Genomic DNA, 17,596 nt, shown 5'->3' with positions numbered 1-17,596 from the left:
GAGGATGTCCTTAAACACATTAAGGAATGTATGGTATGCCAACAAAGCAAGAGTGAGCAAAATTTTCCTGCAGGGTTGTTGCAGCCACTTCCTATTCCCGAACAAAAATGGGAAAGTATTTCTATGGACTTCATCACTGGGTTGCCCAAGGTTCAAGGTAAGGATTGCATATATGTGGTGGTAGATAGACTAACTAAGTATGCACATTTCTTTCCTATCACATCTGATTTCAAGGCATCACAAGTGGCCGAATTGTTCTTCAAGGAAATTTTTAGATTACATGGTTTGCCTAGAAACATTGTTAGTGACTGGGACAGTAGATTCCTCAGCTCTTTTTGGAAGGAGCTCTTTCATTTGGCAGGAACTAAACTCACTCCCAGTAGTAGCTATCACCCTCAAACAGATGGAAAAATAGAGATAGTTAATAAATGGATAGAGGGATATTTGAGGAACTATGTTTCAAATCAACAACATGCTTGGGTGAAATGGTTACACCTAGGGGAGTATTGTTACAATACATCTCATCACATGTCTATTGGTATGCCTCCTTTTTGTGCTCTTTATGGTTATGATGCCCTTTCCTTTGTTGATCTAATACTTTTCAATAGCAGAGTACCTGCAACAAGTGATTTCGTCAAGCAAAGCCAAGACATAATAAGGTCCCTCAAGGATAACCTACAACATGCACATAACCAACAAAAGATATATGCTGACAGGAAAAGGATTGAAACATCTTTTAAGGTGGGAGATTTGGTATTTGTTAGGTTGCAGCCATATAAGCAAAGCACCTTGAAGAGGAGTGGGGCAGAGAAACTCAAGCCAAGGTTCCATGGGCCTTATAAAATCATCAAGAAGGTAGGAGAGGTAGCTTATGAATTGGAGCTCCCACCAAACAGCAAAATACATAATATTTTCCATGTTTCTTGCCTAAAGAAGGTTATAAGACAGCAAACCATAGTATCCACAGAATTACCACCTCTTGATGATGAAGGGAAATTAGTTTTGATACCAGAAGAGATTTTGGATACAAGAGAGAAAAGATTGAGAAACAGGAGCGTCATAGAGCATTTGGTCAAATGGAAAGGATTACCCCTAGAGGATGAAACTTGGGAGGGAGCACATATTCTTGAGAATTACAACCTTCATTGCTTGAGGACAAATAATATTTGGGAGGGGAGGACTTGTCATGTCACCTTTTCAAATAATTAAAAAATAATAAACTTTGTTAAGGCATGCAGGCTCCAAAAAGGTGAAGTTTCGGAAAAAGGGGCTAATCTTTGGAAACCAATGGACTAATAAATAAAAATTATTGTTAAATTATATTTTATTAACCCCTCTTGGATGTGAGTTAGGGTTATGCCCTCTTTTAAGGGGTTTGGAGGCATTTTGGTCTCATTCCAGAACTTGATTTTTGCTCATTTCTTTGTTGTTCTTCAGAGGCTGCCAAACTTGTGGAGAAGTAGACCCAAGAATAGGATTTTGCAGATTTCTAAGAAGGCTAAGAATGGGAGTTTGAATCCATTACATGTGCATGCTCATACAGAGTTTGCGTTTGTGCTGAACAGTGCAGATTTGTGGATTTTTGGGTGTGTTTTTTGTATGAGTTTGGTGTTTTCAGTTGAGTATTTCATATCAGTTTGGGTTGTTGCTGTATATCAGACTTTTAAATGTTAAAATAAAGCTAAATATATGTATTGGGATGTGATTAAACTTCTGAGATAGATTATTAGTGTTTTTGTGGTGTTTTCGAGCATATTTTGTGCTATTTCGGGGGCCTGTTGAGCAGAGTTTTTGTCCTACATTTTTGAGCTGTTGTGTAAAGGCTATATGGATCTGGAAATATCAATTTGTAGGATATTATTCTGCTTGAATTTCTATAAAAATTTCCATTTTCAGATTTATTTATAATTTGTGAAGTTGTGAAGCTTTTGGCACTATTTTTAGCATACCTGATTTGGGGTTTCTTGAGAAATTTGGTGGATTTTTGGAATATTAGTTGTTTGATTTTAAAGATCTAATTTGAGGCTTGAAATATCATGTAAAATTAGAAAAGGGACATTTCAATCTGCAACCTTATTCATCTGCCCCTTCTTGTGCTTGATGGTGAATGTGAATGCTTGAAAATATTTCATTATTTTCTAATACCTATTGCTTAACTTTTCTTGGGTATTGGTGTAGCTAAGGACTTGGTTGTTAGTAAATACCACAAAATCTTTGGGTAGAAGGTAATGCCTAGATTTCTTGATAGACTAAACTAAAGCATACAACTGCAAGTCATAAGAAGAGTACTTCTTCTTAGCTACATTTATCTTCTCAATTAATATGGCTACTGGTCTACCTTCTTGACTCAACACAACCCTTACTACCATCCCACCTACATCACATTCTAGGGTAGATAATTTATCAAAACTAGGTAGTTTAAGGATATGTTGTGTGGCTACTTGTTCTTTCAACTTTTCAAATGTATTTCCTTCTTTAGGAGTCCACATAAACTTGTTTTTCACTCCACCCTTAATGGTATCTAGCAATGGTGTACAAATACCACAGAAATTCCTATAAAATTGAGCTAATCCATGGAAACTTCTTATTAGACTAACTGCCAATGTTCCCCTTTAGGATCTATGACATGGCTTAACCACCTCCTATGTTCTATAAGTCTATTGATTGTATCAGGCATTGATAGGTCAATCTTTTGGTGTAATGACAACTCAGACTTGTAACAAGTGGTATCAAAACTTGATCATAGGTTTGAACCTCCTTGGCTAATGCTAAGTGGGGGACTATTGGGCTAACTACCAATATTCCCCTTTGGGATTCATGACATGGCTTAACTACCTCCTATTCTCTATAAGTCTAGTGGTTGTATCAGGCATTGACATGTCCATCTTTTGGTGCAACAACAACTCTAGCTTGTAACAAGTAGTATTAGAGTTTGGTCATAGGTTTAGATCTCCTTGGGTAATAGTGAGGGGGGATTTTTGGACTAATAGCTAATTTTCCCCTTTGGGATTCATGACATGGCTTAACTGCCTCCTTTGTTTTATAAGTCTCATGGTTGTATCAGGTATTGGAAGGCTGATCTTTTGGTGCAATGAAGACTCTATCTTGTAACACTTCTTACCTTTTTTGCTATAGTAGGTGGTGGCTAGTTTAAGATAACTACAACCTTATCTTGGTCCATCTTCAAAGACCCTTTGAATACCACAAATCATAAATATACAATCTCTTGCTTCATAAATTCACACTTTTCCAAATTGATTGCCAATTTATCCTTATGCAACTTTCCTAGCATTAACTCTACATGTTCTAGGTGTTCCTCTCTTGTCTTTTTGAAGATGAGTATATCATAAAGATATACCATTGCAAACCTTCTAGTGTAATACTTCAACACTTCATTCATAAGTCTTATGGATGTTGTAGGATCATTTGAGAGCCCATATGATATCACAAGCTACTCATACAATATATTTGTGGTTTTAAAAGTTTTCTTCCACTCATCATTTTCCTTTATCCTTATTTGATGGTAACCACTTTTTAGGTCCAACTTTGTGAAATATTGAGCCCCTTGAAGACAATCCATCAAGTCTTTAATTCTAGGTATGGGAAACCTATACCTTATTGTGATTCTATTGATGGCTCTTGTGTCTTTACATAGCCTCCATTTTCCTCCCTTCTTGGATGCCAAAACTACTAGCACTACACAAGGACTAATGCTCTTCTTTATCAGACCTTAATCTAGGAGTTTTTGCACTTTCCTAGCTACCTCTTTGTTATGATCTGGGGTAAGCTTACACGCTTCCTTATTTGATAATGAAGTACCAAGTAAAAAGTTAATCTAATGGCTTATCACTCTCCTAGGAGGTAAAATTTTAGGTGTCCCATCACTCACAATGTCCTTATATTTCATAAGAATATCTTGGATCTCAATGGGTAATGGCTCCTGTTTGGTTTTCTCTTCCTCCTTAGGCTTAAGAAGAATGAAATATCCTTAAGTATCCCCATGTTTAAGGGCCTTGATGAAATCCTTCCCACTACTCAACAACACACTAGGAGCTTTAGACTATGATTCATCCTCCTCTAACAAGGATTGAATCTTGAAAGTTCTTCCATCTTTCTTGAAAACAATATAATTCTCCTTCCCACTATAGACAACACCTCTATCATAGTTTCAAGTTCTTCTATCTTTCTTGAAAAATATATAATTATCCTTCCCATTATCGACAATACTTTAAATATACATGTCTATATTATTTTCAAACTTTTTGAATCCCTACTATAATATATTAATAAGTCAAGAATGTATATGGTTATGAATTAACGTTACCTATATCAAATAACTCTAAGTGTTAAAAAAAATGATAACTAAATATAAACTTAAATGAACTACATTATTAAAATTAAATAAATTATCCAATATATATACCAAAACTATACAAAAATTTAAAACGGTTTAAATAATCATTTAAATAAAAAGGGGGTTCAAAAGGTGGACCTCACTCATTTGAAATCTTGTGAATGGAAATAACCTCTCTAACCCACTCATATAAATGTTAGCTTAAAGAATAAATTTGACAACTGAGTGTCAATACACTTAACCAAGATCAAGAATAGGTTTCGAGTGTAATAGATGCCAAGTAATCTTCAGGTGCTGAGTAAAGTGTAGGTGCCGAGTCAAGTGTAAATACCGAGTAAAGTGTAGGTGCCGAGTAAAGTGTAAATGCCGAGTGAAGATCAGGTGCCGAGTAAAGTTTAGATGCTGAGTAACACAGTTTTGTGTAAGTACCAAGTAACTCAGTAGAACAGCATGTGCCAAGCAACAGAAATATTTCAGGAGCCGACTAATCCAGGATATCAGCATAAGAGTTTGGAATCACACAAACTATGATGAAAATAGTCTTTACAGCCGACATAAGGAAATATCGAAGGATTTAATGATCAGATCGAATCTTTTATATTTCCTATGTAATTTGCATGCATCCAATAAGAAAAATGAAAACGGCATGCAACCAATCAGCAAAAGATAAGTATTAAGCAGAAATGAAGATTGAATATGGATCGTAGATCCAGACCTAACCCTAAATCCTCGAATGTCTTTATAAGGAAGACGATATCTCATAAAGAAGACATGATAGAGAAGGAGATGATGAAGATGATGATATAGAGGAGAAGATATAGAGTGGTTGATATACTATTTTCAGAAGTGAAAGATATTAGATCACAAAGGATCAAGATCAAACGAAGCAGAACAGAGCTAGCATTCAACAATCAAGGATTGTAAACTATCAGGTTCATTTTACCTAATACTTTCTAGCCATTGTATTAGCATGGAAATCCTATGGTGATAGGTTAGCTTAATAGCTATTTCATTGATCCTAGAGATAGGAGATTAAATCCTTTAACAGGGTGACACTTCATGTTAAGTGTTTGTAAATCCTCTAACCAGGTCACTATTGACACACTGTAAAGCCTTTAACAGGGCAAACCATCAGAAGTGGTTAAACAATATTGCTGCAGTAATTTTTGTGGGTATCATCCCCACCCCAGTTTTACCTTCTTATTCCTGGAGGGTTTTTGGGTTACAAATTTCAGGTGTTATGTCTTATTGATGCATGTGTTAGTTTCATGTTTACTTAATGTATTTACATGCATGCAATTTATTTCCACATAAAAGTTTTATAGGACAAATTTTAGTACTTCTGATTCACCCCCCCCCCCCCCCCTCTCATAAGTACTCTTTCCACATTTGAATATTCCAACAATTGGTATCAGAGCATTACCAAGTTCTCATAAGGAAAAGTTTAATAGCTTGGAGGAAAAGATCTAGAGATGGAAGCTTTCAAACTTGGAAAGATCATTGCAAATCAGGTGATAGATGTGCAACTTGCTCTACATAGCTTGGAGGAATTTAGAATCAATTTGAGAAACTCATTAAAAAAAAGGAAAGATCTAGCCATAGCTGAGATTGGTATACACTACAAGGAAATTGATACCACCAACATATTTTCCAACGGAGATACCAAAGAGTTTGATGCAGCAATAGCAGAACTGATGGAGAAAAACAAAATTCAAACAGAAGAGATTAGATCTCTCAAGATGGAACATGAATCACAGGCCATAATGATATGTGAAATTACAGAACAAAAGAAAAGAGCAATTGATGATAAGGTCATGATGGAAAATGACAAAAGGAATCTTGCAAACAGACTTGAAGAAAAATGTACTAAACTGACAAGGATCTCAAACATGCAGATGGATACACTTGCTCAAATGATGAACCTTCATCATGAACTCAATGTGAAGGACATTGAGATCTCTACTCTAAAGATTCAGAATGAACAAATGTAGAATGAATTGAACAGAGAAAAAGAGGTAGCAGAAAATCTCAACAAGTCAAGTGAAGCCATCAAGTATTTTGAACAGTTGCTGAAAACTCCAAGATCTGCCCATGATACATCAGGACTTGGTTACAATAGCACTGAAGTTGGAGAATCATCAAAAAGTGTTGAAAAAAGAAGTGACAAAGGTAAGAATACTAAACCCACTTGTCATTATTGTAATAAGAAGGGACATACTACTAATGTGTGCAGGAGAAAAAGATTCAATCAACCAAACACACCCAAGAGTAAGAGTTTCTGTCACAAGTGCAACATTCAAGGACATATGACACAAGATTACAGATCCAATTTCACAAGGACTCAGAGATTTGATGGACATTGTTATAATTGCAATAAGTATGGACATAGGGCATTTGAATGCAGATCAAAACCTATGTGGACATCAAATCAACCAACAAAAATAGAAGGAAAAGAAAGTCATCATCATTGGGATTACAATACCAGGTACAGTTGTCATTATTGTCAAGAATATGGAAATACACCACAGAACTGCATAAGAACATATTTCAGAGGGAACTACAAAAGATGGTTGAACCAAACCACATGTTTCAGTTGTCTGAAAACTGGTCATATCAGCAAAAACTGTCCTACAAGATCAAAGGCACCCAAGTCTGAAGAGAATAAAGGCAAAGAAAAGATTGATATTGAAAAGATAAGGGGACAAATGAACAAGACTTGGAAAAAGAGAGGTGAGTGCAATACATCAAGTGAAGGGATCACTTCACCCAATGGGTCAAGTGATCACACTTCATCAAACTAAGCATGAGAAGTGTATGGGACTGGTATACAAAGTTATATCAGACATCAGTCCCAAGACAAAGAAGCAATTCAAAGTATAAATCTACATGAAACAAGATGTCAAGACGAAAACTAAATGTTGATGCCGAGCTACCTTTGCATATCGAGTCAAAACTCAAAACAGATGCCGAGCTCCCAACAGCGACCGAGCTGATAATCGATGCCGAGTTAAAAAAAAAAAAAAAAAGAAAACTCCAATGGAAGCCGAGTAGAAAGGAAATTTAGTAGATGCCGAGTTAGGTTGAAATTTCTTCAGAAGCTGAGTTGGCAGTTGAGCATTTAATGCGATGAAATCATGGTATATTATCGTGATTTCAATCAGTTTTTTGCATCGCGATCAAGAAGCAAAGACGAAAAAGGAGGAGAGAAGATCAAGAAAAGTTCAGAAGCAATTCGTGAAAGATTCCAACAACGATCTTGTTGATTCAAGGTATTTCTCTTAAGTGCCGAGCTACGTAGGTCTCACAAACTTGTTTGAATTATAAAACCCTAGTTTGGAAAACAATGGCATCCGGGTCAAGAACCACCAAGGGTTTAGAAAGCCATGAAGTTCAGTTGGTCAGCAACGAAGTAAAACAACCTAAATTTAAGCCCATACCTGAAGTAGCATACAAGAATTATCCTGCAGGTGCATTATCAGTTATTCCGGATAAAGTTGTTATGGTAGAAGATGTTCGCAGATGCTACAATTGTAAAATTGGCGCCATAGGAGACTTAGAAATTCATAATGCATATGATAAATTATGTGAAAAAAAAGTACTAAAAAATGAGTTTTCCATTGTAGAAAGAAAAGGATTAACCAAAACCCTAGCATTTCTGACTGTCTTCAAAATAGAATGGGTACGGATAGTTTTGAGCCAAATACATAATGGAGCTTTTTGGTTAGAGTCAGGGCCAGTAAAATTCACCAAGAAAATCATTCATAGGGTTACTGGTATTCTAACCCTAGATTGGCCAAAGACCCTGTGAAGTGACAAAAGGGAAGTAATTGAGAGAAATACAGGTGCAAAATGGAACAATAGAGGGATGACTATCGACACAGTCACTGATCCTCTACTGGACTTTTCTGTAAGAATTATTTCACACAAATTCTATCAATCAAGCAGATTAAATAGTGTACCTTGTATAGCAGTTGATGTTGCATACAAGATAATAAAAAGGGATAACACTTATGATCTGGCAGAGCTCATGTTTCAACAGATTAATGAAAATCTGGGAGCTATAAGGAAGAGCAAAGGAGCTCAATGTAAATTTGGATCAGTTTTGATATGTATGTTTTTCTATCTGATGAAAGTATTTCCTTCTATAGGGAAAGTTAAATGGAATCTAGACAAACCAATTGTTGAACAAATTAATGGATACATTGAACAGATGGGTGAAAATTTTGATGCCCAACTGACTGGTTATTTTGAAGACTTCAAAAAGTCCATGAAACAAAGAATGAGAATTCTAGTTTCAATGACTGAGAAATATGAAAAAGATATTTTCTTTCTTGTAGATATAGATTATACTTATGTGCAAGCAGTTATACCTAGAATAAGATGGCTTAGGCCACTAGGATATGAACTTGATGCTGATCAAGCCTCTGCAGCAATAACAACCTTACTTGCAGAAGAAGTAGACATAAATGCAAAAATCTTTGGAACTTATGTTGTCAAATCAAAGATAATAACAGAGTTGAAGACTGCTTCAACAGTAAAGAAGAAAGAGAAAATGGTAAGAGAAATCAAAAGAAAGTTTGGTGTAGAAGAAGAAGGGACAACAGAAGAAGAAGGAGATGACATTAAAAAAGAAGAAGAAGTCATTGAAGAAGAAGAAGACAAACTTTAGGATCAGACTCAAGGGTCAAAAGGAGACAAAGAGGAAAGTGCTGAGGTTGAAGTAGCCAAGGAAGCACCAGTCAAGAAAAAGACCACAAATCCATCTGCTCCTAAATGCAAGGGGAGGAAAGTCACTGCCCCAGCACCAAAAAGACCCACCACAAGGGCCACAACTCAAAAAGAAAAGAAAGAGGCTAAAGGGAAGAAGAAAGACTCTAAGAAGACTGCTGTTGAGTCAAAGAAGAGGAAGTTCATTCCCTAGCCTGCAATAGATGAGGAGGAAATAAAGTCAGAAGACAACAGTCAATCTCAAGAGGTAAGAAAAATACCCCAGATTGATGTTGATAAATTATGTACAGAAATTAGAAATAATGATTTGAAAGGATTAAAGACTCTGAATTTTTCTAAGCTCACCAAAGGAGAGAAAAATAAATTAGAGGAGTGTGTGTATGCTATGATGGCTGAATATAAGCACACACTAGAATTAGATGACTCTATGCCGAGAGAATTGTATACAATCATAGAGGATAAATGGCATTTTTGTTTACAAATGGAAAAAGAAATAAGGGAGTCAACATTGGAAAGATTGTTGCCTGATTTGACTAGAGATCAAATAATAAATGCCATAAAAAGGAATAATAACAGATTCACTCCCAAGTATAGAGCATTCAGTATTCTACAGAATAAAATTGAAGAGGTAGTTACCAAATCCACAAGATTGTGATAAATAGTTTACAAGAAGATTGAAGATGTATATAATGAGGAATATAAGGCAGAAGCAATTGCCAAGATAAAAGAAAAGGGAGCATCAGAAATAAAAGAGAAGAAACTAGTGGAGAAGGAGAGTAAAGGAGAAAAGGAAGGAGAGGCACTCAATGAGGAGAAAGAGGAAGAGAAAGATACAACTGACCCACAAGATCAAAGTATGCAAGACATATAGGTATCTCCTCCTAGTCCTCCTCATGCCATCATCACACCTGCAGATTTTATAAAAATAAAGGATGTTACAGAAATTTCAGTTCAAAACATCAATCCATTAACTGCAGAGGATTTGGAAATCCTTGACCAAACATTTTTAGTAGCAAAATTAAGTTCAAATCCTATATTGGTCAGTGTTGATGAATTATAGAATCCAGAAGTCAAAGCAAAAGCAAGGGTAAAAGCACAAATGCCACCTTTGATCACACAAACTACTGGTATTCTATTCCTTCCACCACCACCTCCACCAAGTATAAGTACTGATACACTCCAAGCACCAAGTACAACAGCAGGGGAAACAAAAGAAAAATCTGAACAACCACCAAGTTCAACCCCATCTAGCATTCAAAAAGGGGATACTCAAGCTAAAGAAAAAGAGACACATAAAAAGGAGGAGACTTCAATACAAACACTAGTTGCATTACCCAAATCTGGTACTCCAACACAAACTGTTCAGCAGCCGAGCACAGATGGATTACAGCTGAAAATCAGAACACTAGGCTCGAGTTCATCAAAAGCAGTCAAGAGACTTCACTATGGAGTTCCTGAGCTTGATGAAGAAATTAAAATCCCATATTATGAATCTAGCACTCTTACAAAAGAAAAGATTAATGAAATTTAGAGTGCACTAGACAAAAGAAAGAGACAAGAAGCACTAAGAAAGGAATACAAGCATAAGCGTACATTGAATGAAATTAAGGACATATTCACGGAAGCTTTTTGCTTACAATGTCCAGATGAGTCAAGACCATTCATGGAACAACTTTTTGATATAGTTGACCAGGTGACTAATGAAGACCAGGAAACAAATGTAAAATTACTTGAATGGTCAGAAAAGAAGTTCCAAGGAAAAGTAAACAGTAAAATATCCAGTGATATAGCACTAGCACAAGAAGAACTGGCAAAGAAAGTTACAACAGTTAAAATTGTACTAGGAAACATCTTTTCCCTATACAACAAGTTGTGTGTTTTTTCAACATTCACACAAGACACTAGCCAGAAAATAATGAGTTTGGAAAGCAATCTGAAAACTTCTAGTATGCAACTCCCTACAGATCCAGCTCAGAGTGAGAAGCATTTTGTCCAATCGCTTCACACACAAAGAGAGCTAGCCATTTTGGTAGCAGAGGAGGCGACTACAAAAGCCAAATTGATACAAATGCAATCATCAATTACTCCTCATTTAGGATTACTTCATAAGGAGCAAATAAATGCAGAGACAGTCCTCAGGAAAGACCCTAATCTTTCTTCATTTGATGGACTTGTACACCTAGTAGCAGAGATTGCCATCTAGCATAAGACATTAGATGTCGCATTAGCAAATTGGGATGCAGCTCTGAAGATACTCCTTGAAGTAAATAGCACATTTTTTGCCAAATATGGCATTTCATTGGAAAGAGCCTTGACATAAGTGTCAAAAAAGGGGGAAAATAAGTAATTAAAGAAAGAAGTTGAGTACAGGAATGAAATGATAAGTATAATAAAAGGGGGAGTAAGTATAATAAAAGGGGGAGATAGCAGAGATAGCCAATTTTGAAATTTTGAGAGGGAGATAGTAGAGATAAGAAAATTTTGGAATTTTGGGGGAGAAAGAAAATTTTGGGAAGCAAAGTTTGAATGAAGGATTAATTACTGAGTCACATGGGTTAGGTGTTTTTGCCACTCATGTCAAAGGGGGAGATTGTTAGCTTAAAGAATAAATTTGACAACCGAGTGTCAATACACTTAACCAAGATCAAGAATAGGTGCCAAGTGCAATAGATGCCGAGTAATCTTCAGGTGCCGAGTAAAGTGCAGGTGCCGAGTAAAGTGTAAATGCCAAGTAAAGTGTAGGTACCGAGTAAAGTGTAAATGCCGAGTGAAGATCAGGTGCCAAGTAAAGTTTAGATGCCGAGTAACACAGTTTTGTGTAAGTGCTGAGTAACTCAGTAGAACAGCATGTGCCGAGCAACAAAAATATTTCAGGAGCCGACTAATCTAGGATATCAGCATAAGAGTTTGGAATCGCACAAACTATGATGAAAACAGTCTTTACAGCCGACATAAGGAAATCTCAAAGGATTTAATGATCAGATCGAATCTTTTATATTTCCTATGTAATTTGCATGCAACCAATAAGAAAAATGAAAATGGCATGCAACCAATAAGCAAAAGATAAGTATTAAGCGGAAATGAAGATTGAATATGGATCGTAGATCCAGACCTAACCCTAAATCCTCGAATGTCTTTATAAGGAAGATGATATCTCATAGAGAAGACATGATAGAGAAGGAGATGATGAAGATGATGATATAGAGGAGAAGATATAGAGTGGTTGATATACTATTTTCAGAAGCGAAAGATATCAGATCACAAAGGATCAAGATCAGACGAAGCAGAACAAAGCCAACATTCAACAATCAAGGATTGTAAACTATTAGGTTCATTTTACCTAATACTTTCTAGCCATTGTATTAGCATGGAAATCCTATGGTGATAGGTTAGCTTAACAACTATTTCATTGATCCTAGAGATAGGTGATTAAATCCTTTAACAGGGTGACACTTCATGTTAAGTGTTTGTAAATCCTCTAACCAGGTCACTATTGACACACTGTAAAGCCTTTAACAGGGCAAACCATCAGAAGTGGTTAAACAATATTGCTGCAGTAATTTTTGTGGGTATCATCCCCACCCCAGTTTTACCTTCTTATTCCTGGAGGGTTTCTGGGTTACTAATTTCAGGTGTTATGTGTTATTGATGCATGTGTTAGTTTCATGTTTACTTAATGTATTTACATGCATGCAATTTATTTCCACATAAAAGTTTTATAGGACAAATTTTAGTACTTCTGATTCACCCCCCCCCCCCCCCCCTCTCATAAGTACTCTTTCCACATTTGAATATTCCAACAATAAATGAGTATGGAGGATGCCATGTAAGGGGGGTGGAAATAGTTTTTATCGACATATCACTAGTCAGGAGCACCAAATTGTATAAGAAGATGACAATAATTTATGGGTGATGTGGAGGTAGGTCAACAAATTGACAAGGGATAGTTCATAGACCAGCAATGGGTGCTAATACAAAGTGATGTAGCCATCAAGTGAGCAAGGCACATAACCAAAAAATATATTTAAGACATTAAGGACCCTAAATATGGGATGTTAAGAACTTAAGCAATTAATTAAGTCAAGGAAATGAAGTGATTTATTACTATGTCTTTCTCTTACTATTACTATTTATGTTTCTTATACCTAACATGTATTTAATAATGATTAACATTAAACATATATAGATATAGGAATATAGAAGAATGATATTTTTAAATATATTTTTTTAATAATTATATTGGTAATCTAATATTATTAAAAATAAGAGGATTAATGGGTGGATGTCAAGATATCAATATAAATTCTTGTACATCTAATTAATTACAACTTCTATATTGCCAATGTAGAGATCATGATTGTCTCTATATGAATGGCTAAGTGCTAGTATAGAGTTTGAGGTCTTCTCTATAAGAATGGCTAGATAGAATTCAAGAAGTTACTATCATCCTTGTATGAATATATATTGTTCAAGTACAAGAGATTAGCATAACCCTATACGGATAAATTGAACCTCATAGTGCTAGTGCAGGAAGTGAGATCCTCGTATGAATGACTATCACGCCAGTATGAGAGATGAGTAACCATAGATGAATGGCTAGATGAGAAATAGTTACAATATTTCAATGATGTCAACATATACATATGTGAACCTTAATTGGTGCACTCTAGAGAAGATGGTTGAATAACTAAAGATTAGGAAACTCGATCTAGCAACATCTTTAAGGTTGGGATTAAGATAAAGGGTAGAATAGTATAATAATGTTAACATGATATACCATAACTAATTTAAGATTCTCCACTACTTCCTTTGTTATGATGTTGTCCATGGAGCCTGAATCCACAATTACTTTGTACACCTTGCACAAAATCTTGTACCTAATTTTGAACAAGGCTCGTTTGTGCTTAGGTTCATCGTTGGTTGGTTGTCTAATTAATACCCACTTGAACATTAAGTTTTCTACTCTCTATGACTCAATATGATCTACCTTAGTTACCTTAGAACTCATGGTATCCTCATGAACATAGGTAGCCTTCTTGTCACCACTTGGAGAAGTAGGCTTGTTAGGACATCTATAGGCAGGGTGGCCCAATTGATCACAAGTATAACACTTCATACTTAGAAAATATGCATTTCTCTTACCTATACCTCTTCCTCTATTTGAGCCTCCTTGATTGCCTCTTCCTCTTGAATAACCTCCCCTTGGTCTATTTTCACTATCCTTCTCTGCTAATTTAGTCTCACCTTGGTTTCTCTAATCATTGCCTCTACCTTGGTATCCTCCTCTATGCCCTCTTTGGTCTCTTCCTCTTCCTCTACCTTTGAAGTTTGAATTATTACTATTCTTATCTTCCACTTTAAAAGCCAATTAATGACACTTCTAAATAGTTTTAGGGGTCCATAGGCTTAGCTTCTCTTGGATGTTCCATTTAAGACAACCTATGTATCTTGCTACCTTAATAGGTTCCTCTTCCTAAATCTTGGACCTTAGGCATAGTTTTCGAATTTTCTTTGTATAAGAGGACACATCCAGGTCTTTTAACATTAGACCTTGCCTCTTTCTATGCAACTATACCTCATAATCCTCGAGTATATGATTCTCTTTCACTTTGGTCACCATAGCACTCCAATTGGCTATAGAATTCTTTCCCATACTGACCCTTTAATCTTGTAGGTATTTTCACCACATCAATGCTGATCCTTTGAGTCTTGATTTGGAAACATTCACTTTTTGTGCCTCTATGGCACCTTCACATTTAAAATAGCTCTCCATCCCCTAAATCCACTCCATCACTATATCAATCCCCATCTTTCCATTAAATAATGGAATTCCTTCTAGGGCTTTTTCACCTAGTGCGTTGAAAATCTTCAAGAATGGCTCTTCATCCATTGGAAGTACTGGTTTAGGTATGATGTCCTTCTCATCAATCATGGCCTTTCCTTTTTCACTAATTCCACCACCTTCATCTTTATTCTTGGCTTCTTCAACAACTTCTTCTAACTTAGTCTTCATTTCTTCTAGGGCTTCTTCAAGGATCCTATTTTTCTCCTTTTTATCACCCATCTCTTTGGCTAACTCTACATTGGTCACCTTATTTATTTCCCCTACTGTCTCTTCTATAGTTTGAAACATCTATCCACAATCCCAAATATTTTTTGGCTTTGATACCACTATGATGTAAGGACAAGTCTTCCTCCTTAACTCTAACTTATCTTAGGTTCTATTCTAGGCCTCTTTTCTAGCCTTTCATGGTTCTTACACTAACCCCAACTTAGGAGTATCACACTCTCAATCCCTTCCTCTTTCAACTTGTCCACACTAATATAAAACTTAACATTAACTAATCACTACTCCTTATATGTCTTACTAGCTCATCTACACCAAAAATACACTCTACATGTAGGTATAGGATTATCCCTAGGGTTTTGAGTCTATTCCAATACTAATCCATAAAAAATCTATTGAAATATTTGTCAATTCTAAGAAATTGCTCCAATTTAGACCTAGAAGGGCTCTAAGGAACTAGGCCTCCAAACTCACCTTTTGGCACTTAACTCAGCAAAAGGCATCATGATGTGGAAAAATAACTTCATATCTTGATACACTTTTGGAAGACCTTTGAGATTCACTTGGTCTTCCTTCCCCAACTTGTCCATACAATAGGATGCAAATTTTAAGCCCAAAATTATGGTTGCAAATTTACTGACAAGATTCATAAGGGTTTAACCAAATCCTTATCTAGGTATGTTACAAAGAGGTCCCCTTTGGCATAGGAATTCCCTAATCTAATTTCCTTCTCTCCATCCACTTAGACTAAAGCCTTCATTGCACTCAATCCCATTAAATTCTATTTCAAACTCTGTGATCCCTAACCATGCTCACTTGTCTTTCCTAGAGCATCATTGCAAAATGGACAAACTCACTTTCCACAACCTAAGATCTTTCATGTCTATAGTGGAAGGAGTAATCTCACACATTCCAAGAGAATATACCATTTTTGTGGTGGAAGGGTGAGTTAAGACTCCATTTACCCAAACTACCTAGTTCAAGATAGCAACAATGCACAAACCAAACTATTTACATAATGGAAATGAAATGGATTGAAAAACCCATCTAATCACATAAAAATATAGCTAAAAACATCTATCAAAACATGAACAAGATACAATATGGAATTCAATCTATCCAATACCCTCACGAAGCAAAAATCTCACATTGTTGTAAAAATAACATTGAAATATGTTTGCTCATTACACAAAAATATTCCACAATGCAATCCAAACCTTGTTATAGGTTGAAGGAGGCCTTATGTATCTCCATTAAATCTAATTGAACCATTTTGAGGTAGTTACACAACCATCTGATTGAAGTTGCACTTTTGCAATAAAAGTTGTCGTGACAACTTTTGTGATTGTGCAAAATTGTCAAGCTACTTGACAACTTTTGTACTAGTTAGACCAAACTTGGTCCAGACCCCCCAAAACTCTACCAAGTGATTATATATGTCATTTATGATATGAAAAACATTATTCCACCCCTTGGTTACCTAATTTAGTCCTCTAAATTCTTGTTTTTCACCTTTGACAAGAATGACAACAATTTCATCACACTTGGCAACCTTGGACAACTAGGTAACCTTGCATGTTCCTAAGGACCTAGTTAGACCTCGTAATGGAAAAGACACACACTATGAATCATTAGTCCCTTTATTATACTAGTGGCTTGTCTAAGGCCACTATCCAAAACTCAATTAGGAACCCTAGGTTAACAATTGGCCTTACCTAGGTGCTCATGCACCAGCGGATGATTAAGATACTAGGTGTAGTATTGCATGATATGTATTTACTATTGATGGAAAAAAAGTGAGTTGTATTTATTGATTACAAAAGGTGAATGCTTTATCTACTACAAATGAAGAGTATGTTGCTACTAAAGAGGTAACCAAGGAGATGATAGAACTTCAATTTTTCATTAAAGAATAAGGATACCCACAGATGGATAATTACTTGTTTACAAATAGAAAAAGTGCCATTCATCTTGCAAATAATTATAAACTCCACTCAAAAAAAATACATACAATTGCAACACCATTTCATTCATTCAATTTTGGATGATGGACAGCTAAAGTTGGAAAATATACATACAGATGATAATCACATAGATATGTTTATAAAGATAGTGATAAGGGAGAAGATGAATCCTCTTCAATTTCAGTTGGTCTTCTAGACTGAGTAGAATACAAGAACAATAGAGTCTAGGATCGTTTTACATTCTAGTGGGAGGTATAGGTTTAGAAGTGCTATGATTTTCCTCTAAGTAAGAGGTTTTTTTTGTGGAGGATGATTAGTCTCCAAGTGGGAGATTTTTTTTATGTGGAACATAATCAAACTGATAGGTTAATATTTTCTCTACTTCATTCAATGTGGTTTCCCTCCATATTTTTCTATGGGGTTTTTGGGGAAGTGCCCCTTATGTGGTCCTAAGGTAGAGCCCCAAGTGCACTCCCTCTCATG

Source organism: Cupressus sempervirens, chromosome 8, assembly GCF_028749045.1.
Source record: "Cupressus sempervirens isolate cs-2001-9-10 chromosome 8, ASM2874904v1, whole genome shotgun sequence".
Classification (NCBI taxonomy): Eukaryota; Viridiplantae; Streptophyta; class Pinopsida; order Cupressales; family Cupressaceae; genus Cupressus; species Cupressus sempervirens.
The sequence above is the reverse complement of the archived record's forward strand: the minus strand, read 5'-3'. Positions refer to the sequence as shown.